This window comes from Pollicipes pollicipes, unplaced genomic scaffold, assembly GCF_011947565.3.
Source record: "Pollicipes pollicipes isolate AB1234 unplaced genomic scaffold, Ppol_2.1 Scaffold_4881;HRSCAF=5763_pilon_pilon_pilon, whole genome shotgun sequence".
Lineage (NCBI taxonomy): Eukaryota > Metazoa > Arthropoda > Thecostraca > Pollicipedomorpha > Pollicipedidae > Pollicipes > Pollicipes pollicipes.
The window spans coordinates 12,700,694-12,724,173 of record NW_023596576.1 but is presented as its reverse complement, the minus strand read 5'-3'; the positions used below and the strand labels follow the sequence as shown (position 1 = coordinate 12,724,173).

The window sequence follows — 23,480 nt, the reverse complement described above, 5'->3', positions numbered from 1 at the left end:
GCAACTACTCTTTGCGACATCTAATCATTGGTCGTACCTGACAGGGACTGACCTGTCATGTTGTGACCCGGAATATGCTAGATTCTTTTATTATTGAGGCCATGGGATACAATACGCACGATATTTTACTGTGTATTTTTTCACCCATTTCCATGGGACGCTTTGTTACCACACGGTTTGGACTCCCTAATGAATTACGTGGCAACAACAAAACACATCTATCCGTTTAACTTATGCATATCATCAATCGGTGTCATGTATCATATATCAGTCTACGAGTCGGCATGTATTATTGATAGCACAGTTGCATGTTCACACCCTCAATAATGCTGCTCTTGGCATGCACTGCACCATTGGCGGAGCTTTGGGAGCTGGCTGACTCCTCATGCATAGCATCGCTCCACAAACAGCCCGCGTCCTTCACGTTACTTCTGCTAGCCGACATTCAGCGCCGTTGTATTTGTCCATCGGGGCCACCAGGCTCCAGAGCATCTAAGCAGCGCCGCACTTAAGCATAATTGACCTGACATTAGCGTGTGCCCATTTTTTTTCCTTTTCTTCTTGATATCTATCCTCCAGACGTTGAGGCGGTGAAAAGGAGGGTGGGGGGCGTAGGAGCAAGTGTTGGAGAGACGTTGCGGTGGGAGCGGCGCGGATCCCCCCATCCCATGGCGTTCAGATTGGGAGGGTGGCCCCATCAACTTTGGAGCACCTAGTCCTAAGGTTTACTTTGCAAAATCTAGCGGTTTCTACCACAAAACTCTGTAAAAGTGCAAGTCGAATTGAATTTTCTTCACAAACTTAAAGGCCAATTTTCAGCTTTGGCTTTTGTCTGCTTTAATTTGTTTTCTTTCATACAAAGTTTGTATTGTTCATACAATGGAAAGACACTTTGTCTTGCTAGAAGTTAGCTGCCATACCAGCATTCGTGAAAATCACCCATTTCCTTGTCTTAAAAACGCGCTCAGGTGCGGGTTAATTTGCTCCCCTGGAAGGTTTTTCCAGAAGTGATTTCTCAACGACAACGGCACAGCCGAGCCAAACTTTGCATAGCTGTAGACAATTGAATAACAAATCTTTTGACGTGAAAAACTAGCTGTGCCTTGTAAGGTCCCTAACCTATGGCGGGTCAAAGCTGGGCTGTAGCGGTCAGCGAAGGGTATTTCCAGTGAATCGCTCAATGTGGTGCGATAACGTACTGCTAGACGAAGCCACACATGCCTTAGGTAGTGTCTTAGGCATTTGAAAGCAATCGAAGTTAGAAAACGACAAGCTCCATTGACCTTAGGTTAAGTATGGAGGTCAGGCCGAGGTTGAAACTAACCTGAATTTTTGTTTGAGAGCTTGAATTATGCGGTAAGGTCTGATACTCACTTCGAATTTACTCTTTTCAGGGACCGCAGCAGACATGCTCCATGCGCTTTTTATGGTCAGAATAGGTCACTGACCTGGAACGACTCTGGCCACCACTTGCGCCTAACTGAATTGCAGAAAAGGAGCAATCTCGAAGGCATTTGTCACCTTGGCCTTATAAGGCCCAACCAAGCTCACTGACATAAATTGACCACTGACCACTGACCACTGACCTTTTGTTTAGAATAGGTAGCCAGCTTCACAGCGATGGCATGAAGAGGTATGGGGGCACTTGAGACACCAATCTTGAGTTTGAGCTTGTTTGACTTTATTTGACCCCAAGGTCATGACCACGCCAGTCACGCCAGTCAAAGTCACGCCAGCTTTTATTGAAATAACAGCATATTACTTCTAACATTGCGACACTGCAGAAGTCTTCAGTTTTTATGCCACGGTTCATTGCCTTTTTGTGGTTGTCCTACCCAAACATCAATCCTCTACTGGCCATGCCCTGATATTCGTTGATAGGGATTTGAATTTGTGTCGGCATATCAACACCAAAATGTGTGCCAGGAATTGGCAACTCCTGTCCCCAACTCATGCTTTTATAGAACTACCTTGCTCCCAACTCAACTTTGAGCAAAAGCATGGGAGATCATTAACTCGGAGTAATTTGGGGTAATCGAAATATTCGTAACCATTAAGTTGGCACAGATTGCGGGCACCACGTGTTCCAAAAAAGACCCGCTGCAATCCGTCGTGTAAATTAATTCCCACTTCGGTATAAAAATTATTCCAACGTTAACGACCAATGCCGCTAATGCTTCGGCTGTTGACACTTACAACGTGTACCGAGCTACAAAAATGTGATGTCATGCCTCCTAATTTGTATTATTCCTGACCCAAAATGACTGAAACTTAGGAGGGTCGTGTTTTAAATCGTCCAGCGGTCGTTTCTTCCTTCTTAGCTTGGATGGCTCAGCAGCACCAGATCCCAACACGGCTCGGATTACACAAGCGAGGAAGGCCATTAGCTCCTGGTTTTTCTGCGTCCTTATTCAATGACTTTTTAATTAAAAAATATAATGATAATGCAAATTATTGACTAATGGTGACCACGAGTAGCGTTTCGAAAACGCCCGGCTTCGTCGGTAGTGCGAGTATATCCCAATACTTTTAGACTCAAATACACCCCTGCAGCAGCAGCGGGATATCTTGACGATCTTGGGCACTCGCCCCCCTGGGCGTGCTAGCGTGCCTCGAACTACGGTTTCGCACCTCCCCCTGTTCTTACTTACCGGTGATAGCATCCAAGCAGCCACCGACGGGCCCACACGTGCCGACTGAACTTTCCCGACCTCAAATTTTGTCCCTTTCATTTTGCAAAATTTATTGAGGTTACCCGTATGCCCTGTTTTGGATCAATCAGATCGATTTGCTGTCAGTCATCGGTGCGGTACTGGGCCGGCGACAGATGCATCTAGCTGGGCGGCGACTGGCCTGGTTTCTAAGGCAATCACCTCCTATAAGGTGCGGCGTATCCGGTTTTGGGATAGGGGGAAAGACTTAACAAATAGTCCACCAAACCGATGAGCCTCTACTTTTCAGCACAGGCATGTAGCCAAAGCCCTGGCAAGTGAGGGCACATGGTTGACAAGGAACCCCTGTTGCTAAAAAGACCAAAAGAAATCACTGAATATGGCGCACTTGTTAATGAGGACATATTTTTATATTTTGCTATTTCTATCTTGTGTAACTGGAGCAAACGCTAATAGCAGCTACAAGACCAATTCCGTCTGAATTTCGTAGTCAATCAACTGAGGAACTTATGCCTTGAAAACTGTATGAAACAAATCACCAGCACCTTCAATTTGCAATAGTCCGGTGAAACTTTTTCTACGCCGATAGAGCTCAGAGGCCTTGTCAGAATCTTATCTGGGCTGTGCAGAATTATTAAGGACCCCCGCGAATGTAGATCGAAATGGGTCTACAATTTGGATTAACAGGACTGAGGTATGCTTGCCTGGAAATGCTCAAGATTCAGTCAGAATTGATTAGTGATGCAAATCATTTGACGTAGCTTTGAGCATGCGCGCTCGCAAATCTTGCAACAAACATCTCGACGCCAGGCGTTGTAGTCCTCCGCAGACCGCACAGCGTCGGCCCAGCGGCTAACACTAAGCTGCGGTCAACGGATAGGACAAAAATGATGACATATTTGACAGGAGTACCTAAGAACGCTTTAGGATATCAAACCGTACATTTAAAGGGTAGGCGGGCGTATATTTTACCTGTGGCGATTTTTAGATTGATGAACTGAACAGAATGCCCTTACAGCAAAGCGGTCCTGGAATGTGATGGGCGAACTGGAGGAATACAGGTACAATATCTGTTTTTCGTGTTGCTGTAGCTGTTAATCTGTCAAGAGTGCAGCCTCAAAGTTGTCAAAAAGCTGTACTCAGCTTAATCATTGAACGGTGCGAACCAATTTTTAAGGCATTCGGAAGCATTATTCCACGACGGTCGCCTCGCGCGCACGGCACCCCCCACCTGATCTTACTTGCAGCGGCCAACGCCGTTTGGTTATACCGAGACTGCAACCCAGACTATCGCCGTCCTGGCTTTCGAGATTGCGGATGCACATACTCTAAGCTTTTGGTAATTTGTTTCACCAGTCGATTCTGCAAAAGAATGAGCGCTCTCGGGCAAACATGGAATGGTCTCGTTCGTTTTGAACTCACTTCGAAACCACTCTTTCAACACTAATAAGACCCCTTGTTTCTTTCCGGGAAAAGGCCCTATTGAGGCAAAGCACTAGGGAGCACATTTTTGGTCCCGGTCAAGGGTTTAAGGGCCAATCCGTCCCACCGCGGAGTGTCTTCCGACAGCCACCCAAGCGACACGGAGCGGGAGCCCATTGGTCGAACTGGAGGTCCTTTAAGGGACACATCATATCTTATTGGCCCCTTATTGGGACCCTTCCATTGCCTCAATGTAAGCGCTCATCATAAGTTCTCATTGTTCCTTCATTGCCAGAGGGACCCGACCAATGCAAGAAGCCTCTGGCATTCGGGGCCCTTCTAACCCACGCAAACCTCAGTTGAGACCCGGTCGACGCAGGAGCCCTCATTGACGCAACAGCATTCCTGATCGCCTCAAGTGGTCCAGTCACAAAGCCTCCCGTTCCGTTTAATGGACCCATACTGACACTTGGTTGCAGAGGCCCACCGTTCGGTACCGGGGGCCCGAACTGACACGGGACCCTTCCATTGTCTTAATGTAAGCGCTCATCATAAGTTCCCTTGGTTCCTTTGTTGCCAGAGGGCCCCGGCCAATGCAAGAAGCCTTTGTCATTCAGGGCCCCATTCCCGTCCCTGTTGAGCAAGTGTTCCCCCGCCCGATTCAAATTCGAACACCGCCCCTGGCCGCCTCGGGGCATTTGCCGCCACACGACCCCTATTAGACACTTAGGCCCCTGACCGACACAGGAGCCACTCATTGCGCCGGAGAACCCGAACATTGCGAATCGCGGGCCCTGGCCTCGTTCCTGCTTGGGAGATGGGTCTCAAGAGCTCAGACGGACATGTAGCCGCAGTTTGTCTTCATGTTGACACCCTACATAAAAGGGACAGAGAACTATAACAAGAGGGACCTAACAGAAGCCCTCTGACTGACATTCCAGGTCATGGCATTACGGATGGGGGGCCGGGTCCGAGGCCAATCGGGCCCTTGATGTTGGTCCCGGGGGCCTTCTGGCCCCTCTTCGAGCCTGCTCAACCAAAGGCCGTGACCGATAACGGGCCGCAAATCGAGACATGGCCCCCTTTGATGCACTATGGGCTCTTGACCGATAAAGGGGCCACAACCACTGTTTCAAGGACCCAGACCAATGCGAGACCGGGGGCCACCCCCGGTCTTGTCCCTGCTTGGAAAATGGCCCCAGAGTTCAGCCTGACAGGGACGAACTGTTCGGTGATTGTGGTCTTTGGCAGAGTTAGACGCCCGCGTTGTCTCAGAAGGTCCTCGAACGGTACAAGAGAACCTCTGCGTGATGTTTTAGGTTACGACCCCACTTGTCGTGGTTCTTTATGTGACCTACAGCCAATCCCTTGGGTCCTCCAAACGGTCCTTTGATAGTTTGTTCTGGTGGGCCGCCCGGGACGTTCTTCGTGCCCCATCAAACACGGCCCTTGGTCGCCTCAGGGCCCCTTTCGAGCACAGGACCCTCTATTGGGCGCTGTGCGCCCCTGACAGATTTATGGGCATCGACCAGCGTAATTGCTGGCCCTGACTTTGTAGCTGATTGGAAGTGGGCCCTCAGGCCCATACCGACACTGAGCGGACAGTGCGGCACTGGAGGTGCTTGACCAACATATAGGCTTATATCGACTTAGGAGGTCCTCGATCGGCGCAAAGAGCCCTCTGTCTGTCCTTTGAGGGTCCGTACCTGCAAACTGAAGACCCTGAATAAGACCCGACCAGGACTTTGTGCTCCTACGCCCTCCAATGGAGCCTTTGATCGTCGGTCCCGGTGGATCCTCCAGGTACTTCGGGCCTCCTCGAACACTGCCTCTGCCCAGCTTGGGGCCCTTAGCCAGCCCAGGGTCCCCGTTAGGCGCTGTGGGCCCGACCTATGTAAATCGCTGGCTCCGGCTTCGTCCTGCGTTGCGGAACATTCCGCCACTGTGGAACACCCATTGCGAACGAGACGACTGTGCGTTACTGATGGGGTCTGACCGACATGCAGGCGCTTAATCAACTCAGAGTCCTACACCAGCGTGCGGAGTCCTCTGGCTGGTATTGGAGGCCCGGCCCTGTGGGCCGATCCTCTAAATGCGAACTTCGACAGGCCACTCGGGCTCCATGGAGCCCTCAAATCGGGCCCTTAATCGTAGATCCGGCCCCTCGGAACCTCATGGACGAACACGTGCGCCCTGCCCTTTCCCCTGCCTGCTCCACTGCCAGAACGTGGGAAAACTGGCAAGTGTGTGGCTTTGCATGCTGGGGGCCCCTGAACACGACCCTCCGGATGGCCCCTTACTCGAATATCCTTACGTGTATCATAGCTTATATCTAATAGCTAGCTAATGAAGATCTAAGTAACAAGGTATTACTGTAGAGAGAGAGAGAGAGAGAGAGAGAGAGAGAGAGAGAGAGAGGAGAGAAGAGAGAGAGAGAGAGAGATAGAGGAGAGAGAGAGAGAAGAAGAGGAGAGAGAGATAGAGAGAGAGAGAGACCGAGGGGATAGGGAAGAGAGAAGGCGAGAGGGAGAGATAGAGAACATAGGATAGAGAGAGTTGATATGTCTAAGATATAGGAGGTCAACTTATATTCAATATGAGCTAGCAAATACTAAATCGTATCCGGCGGGGGCCTGAGCCTCATGGGGGGAGACACGTGCCGTTGGCCCCCTCCCCCTCTGCCTGCACTACTGCTTCAGAAACATCAGCATGAGCCGATTCTAGAGCTTCCAAATGCTATCAAATCATTAAAGTATTGGTGGCGGAAAAAAGCTTCGGCTATCCTACCAATGAGTTCTACAGGTGGGTGTACCAACATGGGTCCTCTCCCGATAAGTGATGCCTCAGTATGGGCCTGAGATGGGTCCATCGCCATCCTCATTCTGAGCCTAAGATGAGATAATTCCCTCCCAGGTCTGCCTGGGAATGTTTTCAGGTCTGAGAGCAGAACTTGATCCTTTCCGGACTTAACCTGTGCCTTTTCTGGGCAAAAAAATGACACTTCCCAGACTCAACGTGGGTGACGTCTGAATTTAGCCACACGTGGGCCAATTCGGGCTTAAAAGATGAGGGGTGTCGTTTAGGGACATGAGATGAGTACCTGCTCAGCCTAGAATGGATGGTCCCCTGATCAATAAGGACCCTTTTAAGTCTGCTATGGCCCTTTGCATACCTGGGAGGATTCTTTCTGAACCTACAATGGGCCCTTTCCTAATCGAAAACGGGCCTTTTCTGGGTATACGATGATCTTACTTTCCTGATCGCAGATGGGTCATTTCCGGGCTTAAACTTACATGGGCGTTTCTGTCCGGAAATGGGATCTTTTCAGAGGTGAGACAAACCCATGATAAGTTGAAGGCGGGACTTAAGCCTGGTCTGCGTGCCGGGTGCTGGTGGGGGTTGGTCCGGGGTGCTGGTGGCACGCATATTTCCCCTTTGGTCCGGACGGGCCCTTAGGACTCCTCGGGACCGACAAGCAAGGACCCGACTAGGGGGCCCGGAGAGTTGGCCAGAGGCCGTATCAAGGGAGCCTGTCCCGCTCCCTGTCCCTCAGAGGGCTTCTTGCGCCGAGTGGGCCCCTGGGGACAATGAGGGCCCGCCAGTCGATCCGCGGCCACGAATTTCGAACAGTCTGCCCCGTGGCAGCCTATGGCCAATTTCCAAAGCCGGGATTATCCTGGGCCCGCGATTGTCAGACTGAAAACGCTTTGCATTGGTCGGGGTTCCTGGGGCAAAGAGAGGCCACTGCGTTGGTTAGGGGCTCACATTACGCCTAACAGGAGACTCTATGTCGGCGAGGGCTCCGAATCGGTCATGGTTCCGTTTTCTGAATAGGGATAGAAACGTGACTCTGAAAGTCAGGAAGCCTCTAAGTTCACTGTGCCCGCTGGCACTGAAAGGAGATAGGATAAATGGCAATGATATGGTCCATAATGAGACAGTGAAAGAGTCTTTGTCAGCAATGAGCCCAAGAACGAATGTGGCCCCGGACCTCCACCCAATTTCAGTCACACGCCCGATAAACCAAACTGGAGTTATCTGCCAGTTATTGGACCCCCGTGTCGGTAAGCGACCCTTTGGCGCCAATGGGGCTCCCTGCATCGATCCGGGATCAACTGCTCCGGTCCGAGGGCCCTCCGCGCCAGAGAGGGCACCGATGCATAATGCGTCCCTCTGCGGGCCTCCTGGTCGACCAGGTGGCCCCGACCCACGTGTCTCCGGCAAGTACCGCGGTTGGCGGGTTGAAACGGATATCCCTTCAGTCTCTGATCGGGAAAGGCAATGGAGCCCCCTAGAGTTATACTTAAGGGGCTCTCTGTCCGCGCAAGGAATTAGGTCTCCTTAGTGTGTAATCCACTGGGCCCCGCAACGAACGTATTCGTCGGCATAATGATGCAAAAGAAAAAAGCTACGGGCCCTTGAAATAAAATGGACCAAGTCTGGTGAATTTCCGGGGTGTCTTTTTAGCGGGAGCCCTTTTTCAAGCTGTGTGCCGCCGGTCCGCACTCACCAAAACTTTTGCCTCTCCCCTGATATAAGCTGGAGCTTGTGTGATCTGGGTTAGGCCTTTCTAGGGGCTTAAGTGTTTAGATGGGCCTTTCCGGACCTGAGATACCCACTTTCTCAGTCTAAAACGTGTCCTTTCATAATTTAAGAAGGGCCCTGCTTGCGTTTACGATGAGCCTTTTCCAAACATAAGTGGGCCGTTTCTGTGCTCACGATAGGCCCCACGGAGAACTGAGACGGGCCTCTTCTGAGTTTGCGATGGGCCTGTCGTTATGAGAGAAGGGTTCTTATAAGTCTACCATGGGCCCTCTTCAGACCGGAAAGGGCCTCTCCCACGCCTGAAACAGTTGTGCGGGTTTTCTGCCCTGAAATTGGTCCTTTCCGGGCCTAAGATGGACTCTCAACGCTTGCTTTGATGGCACAACAAACGAGCCTCTTCCACAAATCCGCCAGGGGCCCCATTTGGGTCACCAGCAAAAAAGGAGAAAAGATAGTTTTGGACCTTACCCCATACATGGGGAACAGTTTGCCCCGCGTATACACCGTCACTGGCTTTCTGAGCCTAAGGTGGGCCCATTCCAGACCAGCGATGGGCCCTTCCCAAGTTCAAAAAGTGAGATAGGCCAGTTACGAGCCTGAAGTTCTCCGTTTCTTGGCCCATGATGGGTTCTAACTGACTTGAGACGAGCCGTTTCTGAATTTATGATGAACGCTTTCCGGACTTGAGAGGACCCTCTCTGAGCCTGCGGTGAGCCTTTTTCCCCACCTGGCACGGGACCTTTTTGAGGTTACGGTGAGCCCTTTCCAAAACAAAAATGGACCCCTCCCGTGCCTGGAAGTGACATGAATGTTTTCCCGTCTTGCAATGGGCCATTTCCAGCCTAAGACGGGCACTTCGCGGACACGAAATAACTCTCTTCTGAGCCTATGATGAGCCCTTTCCGGACTAGACACGGGCCCTCTACGCTTGTTTTGGTAGCACAATACCACGCGGGAAAACGGATCCGAAAACGACTATATCGATGCATCCTGTGCCAACTCCCCAGACACCGACATTGGGATTTGACGGCCAGCGGGATGTTTTAATTTTTACCTACGCTTCTGTCAGGAAAACTTAACGAAGATGTAAAGCCGCCGTGACACCACGAAACGTCGCCGTAAGTGGATCAAACACACACAAGAAAAGGTGCCGCTATAACGCGCGTGCGCAGAACTGAAGGCCTCCCAGAAAGACGCCACGGACGCCAGGGGACAATGTGACGCGGACCCTTTATGTACTTCGCCGGAACGCAATCAGCCGCGAGATCATGCACCGTAGCTTCCTGCGACCGAAACACATCAGAGAAGAGGTCAACGCGATCTCTTCAACCTTTACGAGCTTTTCCTTCGCGCTATGCTGCAAACTGCTGCCGTGTACTACTTCTAATGAGTTCAATGGATATATTCATTAAGCCCCGGTGTTTCACGGACAGCTGTGTCAACACGCGCTCAGCGGTAAGGCGGGTACCACATGGAAAGCATGCCTCACACGATCGAACGCACGCAGACATGATCACACGGTGACCCATTAATGGCCATCAACGTAACAGACCATGAGCAAGGTACCTCGCACCAGGTCGCATGGGGACGCTGCGCACGGCGATAGCCCGCGTGGACAAGCCGATCACACAAGGCATCGTGTTCGTGCGAGGAGCTCAACTGCGATATATTTAGTGGCGTAAATGAAAATATATTGTCTGCGAAGCACATCTCACCAGGCCGCTTGTGGACCACGAGCACTTAAGCTATTTAACCGCTTTCTTCACCCGAAGAACACGGTTCATACAAGTGCCTCCGTCGGAGTAAGAGATCAATGACCGCGTTAGAAATGGATGGAGTTTAGAAACTGACAAAGTCGTCGGGCTGCAACAGGCTGTGGTAATTTAAGGGAAAAGAGAACACGTCTTCAACTTCAAACTGGTTTTGTACCAAAAGCATGTACGTGTTAAAATACGAGGAAGGGGCAATCAAGGCTAGCTTGCATGATTCAAAAGAAGGGTTCAAAAGTTACCATTCCGGAACTCGCTGTATGCTGGATAATGACCAGGTGACACATTGGAGCCACACACTGGGAGCGCAGTAGCATCAAATAGGGTGCGTAATCTGGCAATGCCACAATAACGAGCAAAAGCTTACTGTGCAACTTGAAGCGCATAGCGGAAACCACCTTACATAGTTGTCATATTCGTAGGCACTCATTAAGTAATGTCAGCTACGATCTTTTGCCTAAAAAGGACCCCAATGTAACATGAAGGGCGTGCCTGCGTTCACATTCAGCATCAAGCAACCCCTCTTTGCTGAGAATCGCAAACTTGCTTTGCGAAAAAAGTCATCTGATCAAATGGCACACTTATTTTAACAACACAAATTGCACGCTTGCCCTAAGCGGCAAGAACCAGTTCGGGGACCCGCAGCCTTTGACAGTGACACCGCTAGCGTAGCAACGGAGATATAACACTCATATGCGAAAACTTAACACATCATAGCGCCCTGGTCGGCCCCGGCTGTGGAGCCACAACGGGCCGCCGATCAGCATGACCGGAGGGCGGCCCGACTCGGCGCCGCCGCCTGCGGCTGGCCTGCGTCACCAGCCGGGCCGGCTAGGCGGCCGGCTCCAGCCAGCCAGAGATGGCGTCAGTGTCGGCGGCCCCCAGTGAGGCCGGCTGTCCGGAGGCGGCCGACAGCAGCTCGAGCAGGCCGTGCGTCGGCGGCCGGCCGTCGCCCTCGCCACAGCGCAGGTTCGGCTGCTCGCAGGTCAGCAGCGTCCGCAGCACGCGCAGGAAGTCGCTGATGCCGTCCGACGACGCCATGCGCGGGAACATGGCCTGCAGGAAGCTCTGCAGCAGGCCGAGCTTGTTCATGCAGAGCGTGACGCAGCACGGCTCGGCGGTCGAGCGGCCCAGCAGCAGGCTGTCATGCGAGCAGCTGGCGCTGTGCGCGCGGCCGGCCGGCGACGCGCCGGTTCGACAGTCGCCGCCGGTGTCCGGCGCACAGCAGCCACCGGCCGGCGCGGCGGCGGCCGGCGCCGTCTGTACGGCCGCGTCCGCTCGCTGCACATCACCGACGGCCGTCAGCGCCCGGAGCAGCACGGACGTCGCCGGCCCCTGCCCCTCCCGCTCGCGGACCGGCGAAGGCGGCAGTGGCGCGCTGGCCGGGCTCCCTGGCTCCGGCTCACGAGGCGGCGGTGGCGGCTCCAAGGCGTGCTCGGCCCCGGCGGCCGCGTCCAGCTGTCCACTGACGCTACCGTCGGCCGACGCGCCACCGTCGGCCGCCTCCAGGAAGATGGGCGTGCTCCAGTCGACGGCGGCACCCGGCGTCGGCCCCAGCCCTCCCTGTAAGCGCACGACATACGGTGAGAGTGGCGGCGCGGCGCGGCGGCCGCCGTCCGACCGGACCTGATGACTGTGCCTTATATCGATGGCATCGCTTCCGCCCCTCGCAATAACCCCTATAGCAGATAGATAAACCGGGTGGTATGGGCTGCTACAGCAAATAGCGCGTCCATAAATCCGTATTCGTACCTTCGTAACACCAGTGATGTAATCGTGAGTTGACAAATAAAAGACAGACGTAATCATGTTTTCTTCGTTGTTGGGATTTACCAAAAGGTACCATACTCCTTATCACCAGATGCCAGCCAGACGTCGCAGTTTTGGAAATTATTTACGTGGTGGAAATACGTCTAATGATAAGCATCATTGGATACTGGCTCACGCTCAGAGCATTCACAGTTGGCGCATTTCGTGTTTAAGTCACACTACAACTAAAATAAACGCATCTGGGAGGCGCCGCCCACCCGCGGCGCCCACCTAGCCGCCCCCACGCCTGCACAGCTGTCCTGCTCCCCGCAGCCGCGTCACCCCACTCCTCGCCGGGACTGGGCCGTCCGGTCCGGGGTGCGCCCACCCACCTGGTGGTGACGCACGGCGTGCAGCCGCTGGGCGGAGCGCGTATGGAAGCGGCGTGTGCAGCCCGGCAGCCGACAGCTGTAAGGCCGCGGCTTGGCGTGCGTGCGCTCGTGGCTGCGCAGGTGGTGGGCTAGCGCGAAAGCCCGAGAACAGCCGGCCAGCGGGCACCTGTCGGAGAGCGGGGGCGGGGGTCAGGACTGGGGTCGCGCGAGGAACCAGCCGGCGTCAGTACATGGGACCAGCTATTGTCTGTCTTCTGCTGAGCAGGTTCTCGTGAATTATTTTATTGAATTTACTGGTTATCACTTTTGTTTTCGATGCATGCGCTTGTGGCTATGACCACTTGTGTACATATGTTGTGATTGGTGTCAATAATTATATATATTGTTCTCACTAACCTTGGGTCACAACATAAAATGTTGGTCATGCTTAAACAGGTACAAAGTTGTATACGCTTTGCAATAACGCGCCAAATATCAGAACGAAAAGTGCAATGCGAAGGTAAATTGAGGTCAGAAAAGACTGGTTTAAACTTAGCCCTTCCAGCCAGCCTACCGTCTAGAAGGAGCATTCGCTTAGTATACCATGCAACATGTCTACATGTATTTCGTTTCGGATATTCCACGTGTGTGTATTAGGATATACCTGAATGGCTTTTCACCCGTGTGCGTCCGCTTGTGCTTCTTCAAATCCGACAAAGTGGTGAAGAACTTGAGGCAGTTCCGTTCGGAACAATTGAAAGTGGTGCCTTCGTGGATGCGTTTGTGGGAGTTCAATCTGAAAATAATAAATTCTGCGTCACACATGAAACTGTGAAAACTAAAACCGCGATGAGTGATGCGTGGAAAACGCACCAGTCACCGAACACGGCACATCGCCAGCGCGCTTTGACGCCTTTCATGTCAGCCTCATCCTTTCGCCAGCACTGCGTCTCAGCTGCGACCAATGGCCCAAAAACAGCAACATGCATCCTAGCAATGCTCGACATTTCATGACATCTATATGACATTTTTATATAATTTCTGTATGATTTTTCCAAAGCTCACCGGTACAGAGTGCGGAAGGTTTTCTGACAGCCGGATATGTTGCAGCCGTACGGTCGCTGCTTGGAAGTGCACGCGCAGGTGCACCTTGAGCCGGTACGAGGTCATAAACATCTTGCCGCAGCTGGGGTCCGTGCACACGAAGTTGTACTCTCCTGTAACGCCCCAAAGTCTTCGTCAAGTACGCAGCATACGGCATGAACACACAGGGCACGTATCTCAATTCGGATGCGATTTTAGCTGCTCTACGGCTTCCTCCGCTACGATCGACTTGGGAGATTGCCACAGTTCGTGACCATTGCAGTTGCATGAGCTGTAAATGAAACGACGAATCACTGAATCCGGACGGGACGCGGGAACAGCAGCAGGAAATCTCCGGAGACACCGGAGTGAACCTCCCCTCCCGGCTACAGCGGATTACAGCGAATCACTGAGGACTCGCTGCACTGTGAGGTTCGGATACTGCCGCGGGTGGGTTTGCATTCGGATGCAGATCTGGTTTGAATATGTAGATAAGAAAATATTCGGTTTTTTACGTCGACATATCGAAACATTATCGCCGTGTAGTTCCCAATATTAAACCTTGGTTTTGATTCTGGCTGATTCTCTCAACGCCCGTGGTTCGTTTCTAACTCAGCCAATATAATATATCATATTTCTGATATCTTATAACTATATCGCATTCTTCATTTGGTGGTATTGCTTAGTGCCAGTCTGTGAAGGTGTTCAAATTTTTTGTTTGGGTGAGGTACAGAGGAAGTACATGACATCGTACACTATGCCGTTCTAGTGTCGTTTTGGTTATTTCTGTGTCGTATGGAAAACCAACTACAACAAATATAATTATAGTTGGTTTCAAACCAGTGGGACCACAATGATCACTTCCGGAATTGAGCTACTTAGCTGAGTGTTTTCTGAACATGCCACAACAACGTTTTCACGGAAAATTTGCATAGGCTACCTCTTCTAGCAATGTTTAGTTATCCATCTCTTTCGGGGGATGCTTATATTCACGCAGCGATGATCAATGAGCTCAAAATACAAAAAAAAATCTGGCTAGGTAAGCGACTTCATACGCAGCTCTTGGCGTGGCTCATCACCATGTTCGAGGAACTTCTCCTAGATTGTGAAAGTCCCTTGTCGGATGGAAGCCCCCTGAATGTCGGCTGTTTGGGAAGAGCTAACTCCCTCTCTGCCAGGAAGCCCTGGTGCCATCCCTGAATGTTCGGGCAGCTACCACGGCTGTTTTACTTTCGCTACCCGAGCAATCAGCGCAACATGGTTTGCGGCGGATCATGATCGCGGCGGTGGTGGCGGAGTAAAAGCAGTCACCACAACAGTTCAGTGCGACAATCACTAACACAATGCAATAAAACACAGGACAGAGAACTTAATACGATGCAGCGGCGGCATATGCGCATGGCGTGTAGCTTACTTGACATAGTTCTAGCCTAATACACTTAGCGATACCTTTTTTTGTATATTCAGATGATGGTTCGAAAAACTATTTTTAGCTTGGCAATGGCATTTAGTTAAACAAATTCGACAGTGGTTTGTATAACTTCAGTCCTGCCTTTCTGAGCTTGAACAATCGTTTCCAGTACTCGAGGGTTTGCGAGATTCGGATCCATTCGAATCTAATGGCGTCATGGGAGAGTTCTCAGCTCTACCTCCGGCCCAATCAGCCCAGGTCATCAGCCGATTCAAGAGCGGGGGCGTGGCGCGCCGGCGCCCCGCCCACCTGTGTGCTTCTTCAGGTGTGTGGTCAGGTTGCCGCGCGTGCTGTAGGTGCGCGTGCAGCCTTCGTAGGTGCAGTGGAGCCGCTTCACCTCGGTGCGGTTGGTCTGCGGGTTGCGCGAGGTCAGCGTCATGGTGGCGTGGCTCGGCTCGGAGGGCATGGCTTGAGAGCCCGGGTGCACCTTGATGAGCACCTTGTCCGCGTGCACGGTGTGGTGCACGTACCTGCCGACAGTGCGGTCCCGGTCAGGCGGGGAAGCACCACCCGGTGTGCCAGACACGTGCAGGGTGTCCACAAATCAAGTGTGGGCGTACTTTTCGTAATAGCGTTTTTGATATACATTAGATGATCAACATCCAAATATCACTTGATTTGCCATAAGTCGGCAAAACGCATCATCCTGGCGACTTCTCCAATATGTTGTAAGAGTACACCCCGGCGGTGAAGGACCATCGGCAGGCGGACCTCCCCGCTGGTGGGTGATGGTGTCTTCCGTCATCGGAGATGTACCGAGACACGGCCCGCCTCACGGACGATGCCGGTCTTTAGCCACTCTGTGGTGCGAGTTCTGTTGACGGTGCACTCGATCCTTGAGGAAGCCCCACATGGATAAATCGGCTGAACCGAGACCCGTCGAGTAGCACGTCCATGGAGTGTCCGGCTTGTAGCTGGTACAGCAGACCGGAAAACCAGCTTGCAGCCAGCCGAGCGACCCTGAGCGGTGTACGGCTCCGCACCGACTTGCTGCTGCCATTCCTCATTACGACAGAGACTACGTCTTAGGTTGAGGCTCTGTCTTGAAGGGCATCAACAAATCTCGCACAACAGAGCAGCTGGAAGCCGCAATCGTCCGTGACGGCGCGCATGTAGAGCGTCCTCTTTCAGAAGCCGCTGATAGAAGGTTTGAAGGCCGACGGTCGGCGTCGTCGATGATTGAGTTGCGCCGACCAACGACAACCCAAATTACACCGGAATATTGATTATGCCATGTCAAGTGAAAAAGGTTACTCAGTTAAAAAATGCTTTCATTAACTTGATCCGTGGACACCCTGTAGCAGCGAGCCGCGCACGGGGCTGCAGGATTTGTCCGCGGCACCCGCCAGCAGTCTGCCTCTACTGTATGCGGACGGACGGAGGCTGCAACGGAGCCACTCACGTGTTCGAGAACGATACAAGTAATTCAGTCAGCCCGTAGGCCTCAAAATAACATATACGCCGACGTGCCTTTAATCCCAAACCACATCACACAACTAGCCCCACCCAGCGGAAATTCTAAATACACGAACACCCTAATCCGAAGTCTTCCCCGGTTTCCATTACCCATGGGGAGGGTCGGTAACGCACGCTCACCCGATAGAGTACTGGGGCGCGGTGGCAGCGTCGTCCTCAGGCTGGCGCGCCGTCTCCTGGGAAGGACGGCGGCCCATGTCCACCACCAGCGACGACTGCTCCCCGCTGCCACTCATCGCCGCTCCGTCTCAGCGCGCGCTGAAACAAAGAGCACCTGCTGAGTCACAGCCGGTGACAGAATACCGCCGTCGCGATCCCGCCCTGTAAAGCTCTTAATGCTGGGGATCACGTGGCTCTGCTGTGCTTGCGATAATCACGGCGCGCGTTCGTATCAAGCTTCCGTGTCGGGACTGTAGCCCTACACTTTCGTACAAGACAAGCGGGCACGGCCCTCTCCAGTCCACTTTTTTCGTTGGGGGGGGGGGGGGGGGGCAGGGGATGGCGAGCGGGACGAATCTTCAAACGGCTCGGAGCATCAATGACACTTTCCCCAGCTGGGTATCGAACCTGCCAACAACTGGCCTGAAAATGCTTTCCCGGCGACCATTGAGAAAATCGGCGCCCGTCGACACATGTTTGGTTCCACGTTCTTGTCCACGTGACACATATGTGCGTCAGGTGATCACAACGTTTCGTGGTCGTTAAGGTGTCGAGTAAAAACACCGAGAGCCTCAGATATGCTCGTGATAGTCCCCAGGGCTGACGTGAAGGCCACATGTAGCCAATCTTACTGCACTCAGCTGATTTAGCCCTCTAACCCGTGGAATCATGAGCCAAAGCGACTGAAGGAGTGCCAGAGGTGATGTTATGGCTATTAACCATCGGGGAGACGTCCATTTCTTAAACTGCCCAAAGCGGTGCCGGTTGACCGTTAGGTGCATCAGTATAATGGCTGCGAATGAAGATCGCAAGTGCATGGCCATCCGAGGCACATGCCATGGAAGGTCACACAACGACATCAAGTGACCTTTCATGACCTCTTGAAAGCAAATCATCACGCGTTGTACTTGCATCGGTCTTACTTGACAAGCATGTGCAGGACTACACTGGACTGGAAAAATGTCATTGGGCTGGGTTTGATCCAATTTGAAGTTCAACCCTAAGGGATATCACCTGCAGCAGTCGAACTCTGTACACCCATACGGTGCCTTGAGAAAATGGGCGGAGAGACGTACTCCGCATCCGCGTACGCTGGCGAATGCGGCGTCTGGTATGACGAAATAACGGCTGGCTTGGTAAAATAGTTCGTGAATTAGCAGAGCACGATGCAGCTTCCCACATATTTAACCCAACAAACTTTTTTTTTTCTTTCTGGCAGGCCCAACTGTGTGCAATGACAGTGTGCAATGAAGCGTTCATTCCATGGCGATGCATGCTGGTTCGGTTGCTCCTATTCATAGCTTCTTAGTCGATCATATCAGCAGTGATCACGGGCCAGGGAGGTCGTTGGTGGTCTCAAACCAGACCTGATGTATTTCCGTCCATGTCTATACATAGGTTTGAAGGGCGCAGACATCGTCTGCCAGGAGTGGGCGACTGGCAAATGCCACAACCGCGAAGTGCGGGGCCCAGTTTGACCAGTTCGATTGGCCTGCTTTCAGACAAGCAACGCCAGCTTTCCAGCATTACTGTATCTCAAGTTTTTTTCCAACTCATGACCGTGTAGGAGCTCCTGTAAGTGGCTGAGGAGAGGGGGGGGGGGGGGGGGCACACACATTTTAACGTAAAATACCCTCATTCCCAGAGCCATTTTCTCCTCTGACCCGGTGGCTTTCAGCAATTTTTAAACAGTCATAATAATTTTTTACTTTTTTATTTTACCTATTTTTAAAAAGTTTTGGCTTGTGGCCTTTATGGGGAGGACAATAATTTATGGCAGAAGTCTATAAATTGCATGGTTTGGCATCGGCCTTTCATGTGTCTGAAACGCTTGTTTTTGTGAATAGCAGCGCCGTCTCGAAAACACGGGCATTTTGTATCTAGTCAGAACACGACCTGGGCCATTCTGCCGGTACGGAACAGTTATCCACATCCCATAACCTGCTACACCTCGAGGCTCCGCCGAGGACAGTACGGAGTGTGATGACCCGGGCTGCCTGCGGCACGGCCCGCTGCGCAGGGTGACGTCAGGCACTCGGCAGCAGCTGCGGTCCACTCGCCAGTGGCAGGCTATGAGCGCGATGCTGCACTCACGACCAGCGGCCACTGTATCCGTAGCAGAGAGCGCACACTTCGCCAACTGGTGCTGCATCCACCGCGCCCGACCCCACCTCCTGCCTGTCGAGACGGTCAACGGTGCCAGGCCGTCCGAGCAGTGCCGCCGCTGAGACCTCCTCACGCACTGAACCGCCATCCAGATAGCCTTTGACTGCCTACGACGCGTGCCTGGTCAGCATGACACCATCGTCCCGGGAAAAAGGCGGCCGCCGGGCGGTGAAGTGACGCGACCGCCGGGCGGTGGTTGAGGCGGCCACCGGGCGGTAGGGTGACGCGGTCGCCAGGCGGTGGAGTGAGGCGGCCGACGGACGGCTGGGGTGACGCGGCCGCCGGGCGGTGGGGTGACACAGCCGCCGGGCGGCGGGGTGACACGGCCGCGGGTGGCGGGGTGACACAGCCGCGGGCGGTGGGGTGAGGCGGCCGCCGGACGGTGGGGTGGCGCGGCCGCCGGGCGGTGGGTGAAGAGACCGCCGGGCGGTAGGTGAAACGGCCGCCGGGCGGTGGAGTAACGCAGCCGTCGGGCGGTGGGTGAGGCGGCCGCCGGGCACATCTCCTGACGTCGGCAGACCAGGTGGTTGCCGTGGACGCCGTCGCGAGCTTCGACAACCGACTCCCGTCGGACCAAGAAGGAAAAGCACACGGAGCTTGCAAAGCAGCTGGAGGGGCTCTTTAGTCGTATCAGTGTGGAGCCGCTGATAATGGGATCCCTGGGCTAGAGCATTCCAGATACCCGCCAACGTTGACAGCAGCGTGCCGACCCGCGGTCCCGGGAGGCACGACTAGACTCACTGACTACGATGGCCGGGGCCCATCCCTGTCCACATTCTCCGCCGCACGCGGTGAGCGCAGGCACCAGACGAGCAGCGCGCCGGCTGCGGTGGGTCGGAGGTGGCGGGTGGCGCGCATCGGCACCGGACCCCGCGGCAGCCGTGTGAGGTGGTCACACGGACGCATCATGAACCCAGGAACGACGGCGGACTGGTCGGACCGGATGGGCGTCGACACAGTGCGTCGGAGGCGGCGGGTCGGCCGACGGCGAGCACGGCGTGTCGGCCGGCCAGTCAGCGGAGGCCAGGGACGGCGTGTCTGACGGCGGCAGTGGCAGAGACGCCTCGGGTGACGGCGAAGGCGTGCCGCTCTACGGACGAGGCAGATGAAGCCATGTGGGCGACAGCTGGGGTGTGCACGGCGGCGGTGGCAAAGACAGGAGCGCAGATGTGCCCGAGGGCAGCGGCGTGTCTGGCGGAGACCGCAGCGAGGCGCGGATCGCGCAGCGGTAGCCAAGGCACGCTGGGCGACCACAGCGACAGACACGGTCGATGACTGGAGACCCTGGTCGACCGGCACACGACAGCGGCGTGGCCAGTGTCCCACACGGGCGGACCATATGGTCGTGACCCAGACAGTCGATGACTCAGCGATGGGACCCTTCCCGCAGCAGACCGGTACGCAGCTAGCTGGCGGAGGACATCTGCCACCATCGCTCCATCGCACCATCTGCTCCATCGCACCATCTGCATCATCTGCTCCCGTCGCTCCAGACCCAGTCCCGGGAGGCCACCGGTGTCGTGGTAGAGAAGTCAGCAAACAACTTTATCCCAGCGGTACCGTGCGGCAGTGTACTAAACGCTCACGTAACGTCAAGAGCCCTCGCCCCGGCTGACCAGATGTCATCGCCATCATTCCCCTTTCAGAAGCAGCATGCAGCAAAGCAAGCAACAGCACCCTGTGCCATTTAATGTCGTGAACGTTTTACCCACGCAATGTGATTCTCTAACGACGTGAGAACGCGCCAAGATGGACGCGACTGCATTTGCAAAAAACACAGTTGGCGACACGCGTGTACGAGCGGGAGACAGCGGGAGACAAGACCAGCCTCAGGGCCATGGCATTACCACAGCCACCACAGGTTCACTTGCAGGGTTTCATTTTTGCATGTGCATTTTTGTCTCCTGAGCTGTTGCACTTCAATCAAATTGTCCTAACACAATTTGTGATACAGACCACCCAATGTTCATTGGTTCTCAAAAAAGGTCTCCTCTTTTAATGGAAAGAACCACAATGCACTAGGTGTACACCTTGAAGTATATGATTCAAGTGTGGTACATAATGCTTTGCTCTAATTATGCTCTAGTTGAATAAGCAGGCACATACAGTGTCATTGTATTTTTGGCTGCAACAACCATTTTGGACCATGACTGAATTCATCCAGGACATAGAAGTGGCCAGTATATTTCAAAACTTTTATCAGTTTTGGCACTGTTAAGGGGATAGCAAACACTTGTACTTGAGATGTATCCATGTCCATAACAAACAAGATATCAATCAAAAATCCAAGGCATGACCATTCTGAAACCTGGTATGTCATGGAAAATGTTGCAATCTTCACTACTTACCAAAATATCCCTAACAAAAAGTCAGTGGAGACATGACTGAGAAAGTAAACAGCAATGGGGCATGTGGTCCTAATGTCACACATATGTGCCCAAACCATCTGAGGCATATGGTCCTAATGGCATTCATATGTGTCCAAACTATCAGTGAAACTAGAGCACAGATGGCTCTACCAGAACAATTGCTTTTCAGAAGATTCCTGGATCCTGGCAATGTTAAAGATGAGTGGAAGACAGCAAATATGCTACCTTGTAAAAAAACAATGCTATATGCATTCAGGAAACACTAGGCCAGAGAGCCTAATTTTGCTGATAAGCAAAGTTTTGGAAATTATCATCACATAACAGTTTGCATCATTTTCTTCAAATTAAGCAGCCATTCACGGAATGCAGCAGTTAACTTCCCTCAGGGTGAAGGTGACTGCTGCAATAGCATCCTGGACTTTCAGGGTGGGTTTCCAAAGTCATGTTCAAAAATGAAGTTGAATATATTTTCATACTGATTTGAGCATATCTCCCAAAAGCACATCTCATGTAAGACTCAACAATGACCTAAAACTACATGTGATTTTCATGAGCTTGAATGTTGATTTAGCAGTACAAGGCAGAATTATGTCAATGGTGGGGACAAAGTTCATGGTGTCAAAAAATTAACAGATGACAAAGCTTAAAGGACTTGTTTGTTCTACTAGCAGAGAAACACTTGGAACATTTGCATGAAAGCCCAACTGCTTGGGCAAAATGTTCAAACATTCAATAACTATTTTAACTACAAGAAATGCAGTTCTCCATAGTGACAGAGCAGGTTTGTATTTCTGATACCAGATTGAGAAGGCGGGCAACAACTAGCAAGTGACTAATAATGATGCAATACAATAATGCATTTGAAAAATGGGCTATCCACCTTAAACCTAAATTATTTCCAGCATTTGCACTAGTTTAGCCCAACCACATGCTTTGAGTTGTTGTCCTAACCTGCCACTCTTGTTTAGTTGATGTTGCTTCTTATGCTTCACATGATGCAGTGTGTGATGCTTTTTTAACTGTGCTGCAAGTTGTAATTAAAGTAAATACCTAAAGACAAAATTTAGAAGAGTAATTACTTGCTGTTTTTATGATATGCACACCCTTGCATGAACATATTTTCCTAAATTATCATATAGTAACTATGGCAGACCAACATAAGGATTATCAAATGCATCCACTAAGTGAGTTCTGTTACAGCCACGTGATGCATAGCTAACAACACATCTTGCACAAAGCACAGGACTTTTATAAGCACCTGAATAAAAGCATCGTCACTAACCAAATACAGCTGCCAATATCCCTGTTTTACGCCTAACCCTTACCCAGCCTAACTTTCTTCTTGCTGCTAGAACAGGTGGCTTAACCCTAAGCTCAGTGACTTCTTGACCTTTCAGCTGACCTCTCTACCATAACTTGATCAGCCCCATCTTTGAGAGTTGCCACATATTGCAAACATCACTGAGATGACATTGAATTAATTCATTTTGAAGAATAAGATAACAAACAATATATATATATATATATATATAGACATATATATGTATATATACACTTATGATTTATATATACAGTGTAAGTGGTCTTGAATGTGTGCATGCTACTGACTGTGTTCAGGTACTTCCATGTCCTGTTCCATGATAGAGCTATGTAGCTCATTGTTCAGAATACATATTCAGGAAATCAAGTTTTGAGGTAAGTTAGTTCCAACAATAGCACCAAAAACAGGAAATTTCACCTCACAATCGTTTAATCAATCTGTCGAGTGTTCAGGTGCGACCGCTGTCCTACCACACAATTCTGCGCAAAACAAATCAGCAACACGCTAGATGACAAATTGAGGCCGGACTCTCCCATCTCGCTTCTAAGATACGGCAGAACGGCAAGAACTTCTAAGGATACGGCAGAAAAGAACGCCGGCACACACCTCCACCACACTCACCTTCCTTCCTCTCCTCAAGTACCAAATAATTTTAAGCCTTACCCAGGGCCTGATCTATTGCGCAGGACGGGCCGCGCTAATCCGGCCTGAGATGTCGCGCACCGTACGCGTCATAAGACTCTATTGCGTCATAAACGAAAGCGTCTGAGCCTACCATATCAGGGCCCCAATATGGTAGCGTTAGTAATTTTCCCCTAGTTTCCTTTAGCTTGGAACTTCTTTGAATACCCGTTGAATGTTGATCACTCTGATATTACCTAAACATACATTTTTCTCCATTTAACAC

At 52.0% G+C, this 23,480-nt stretch overlaps 1 pseudogene; it reads right to left on the bottom strand.

Moving 5' to 3' along the window:
• Nucleotides 1–7,643: 7,643 nt before the first annotated feature.
• On the bottom strand, nt 7,644–23,266 carry LOC119099996 (metal regulatory transcription factor 1-like; annotated as a pseudogene).
• Nucleotides 23,267–23,480: the final 214 nt, after the last annotated feature.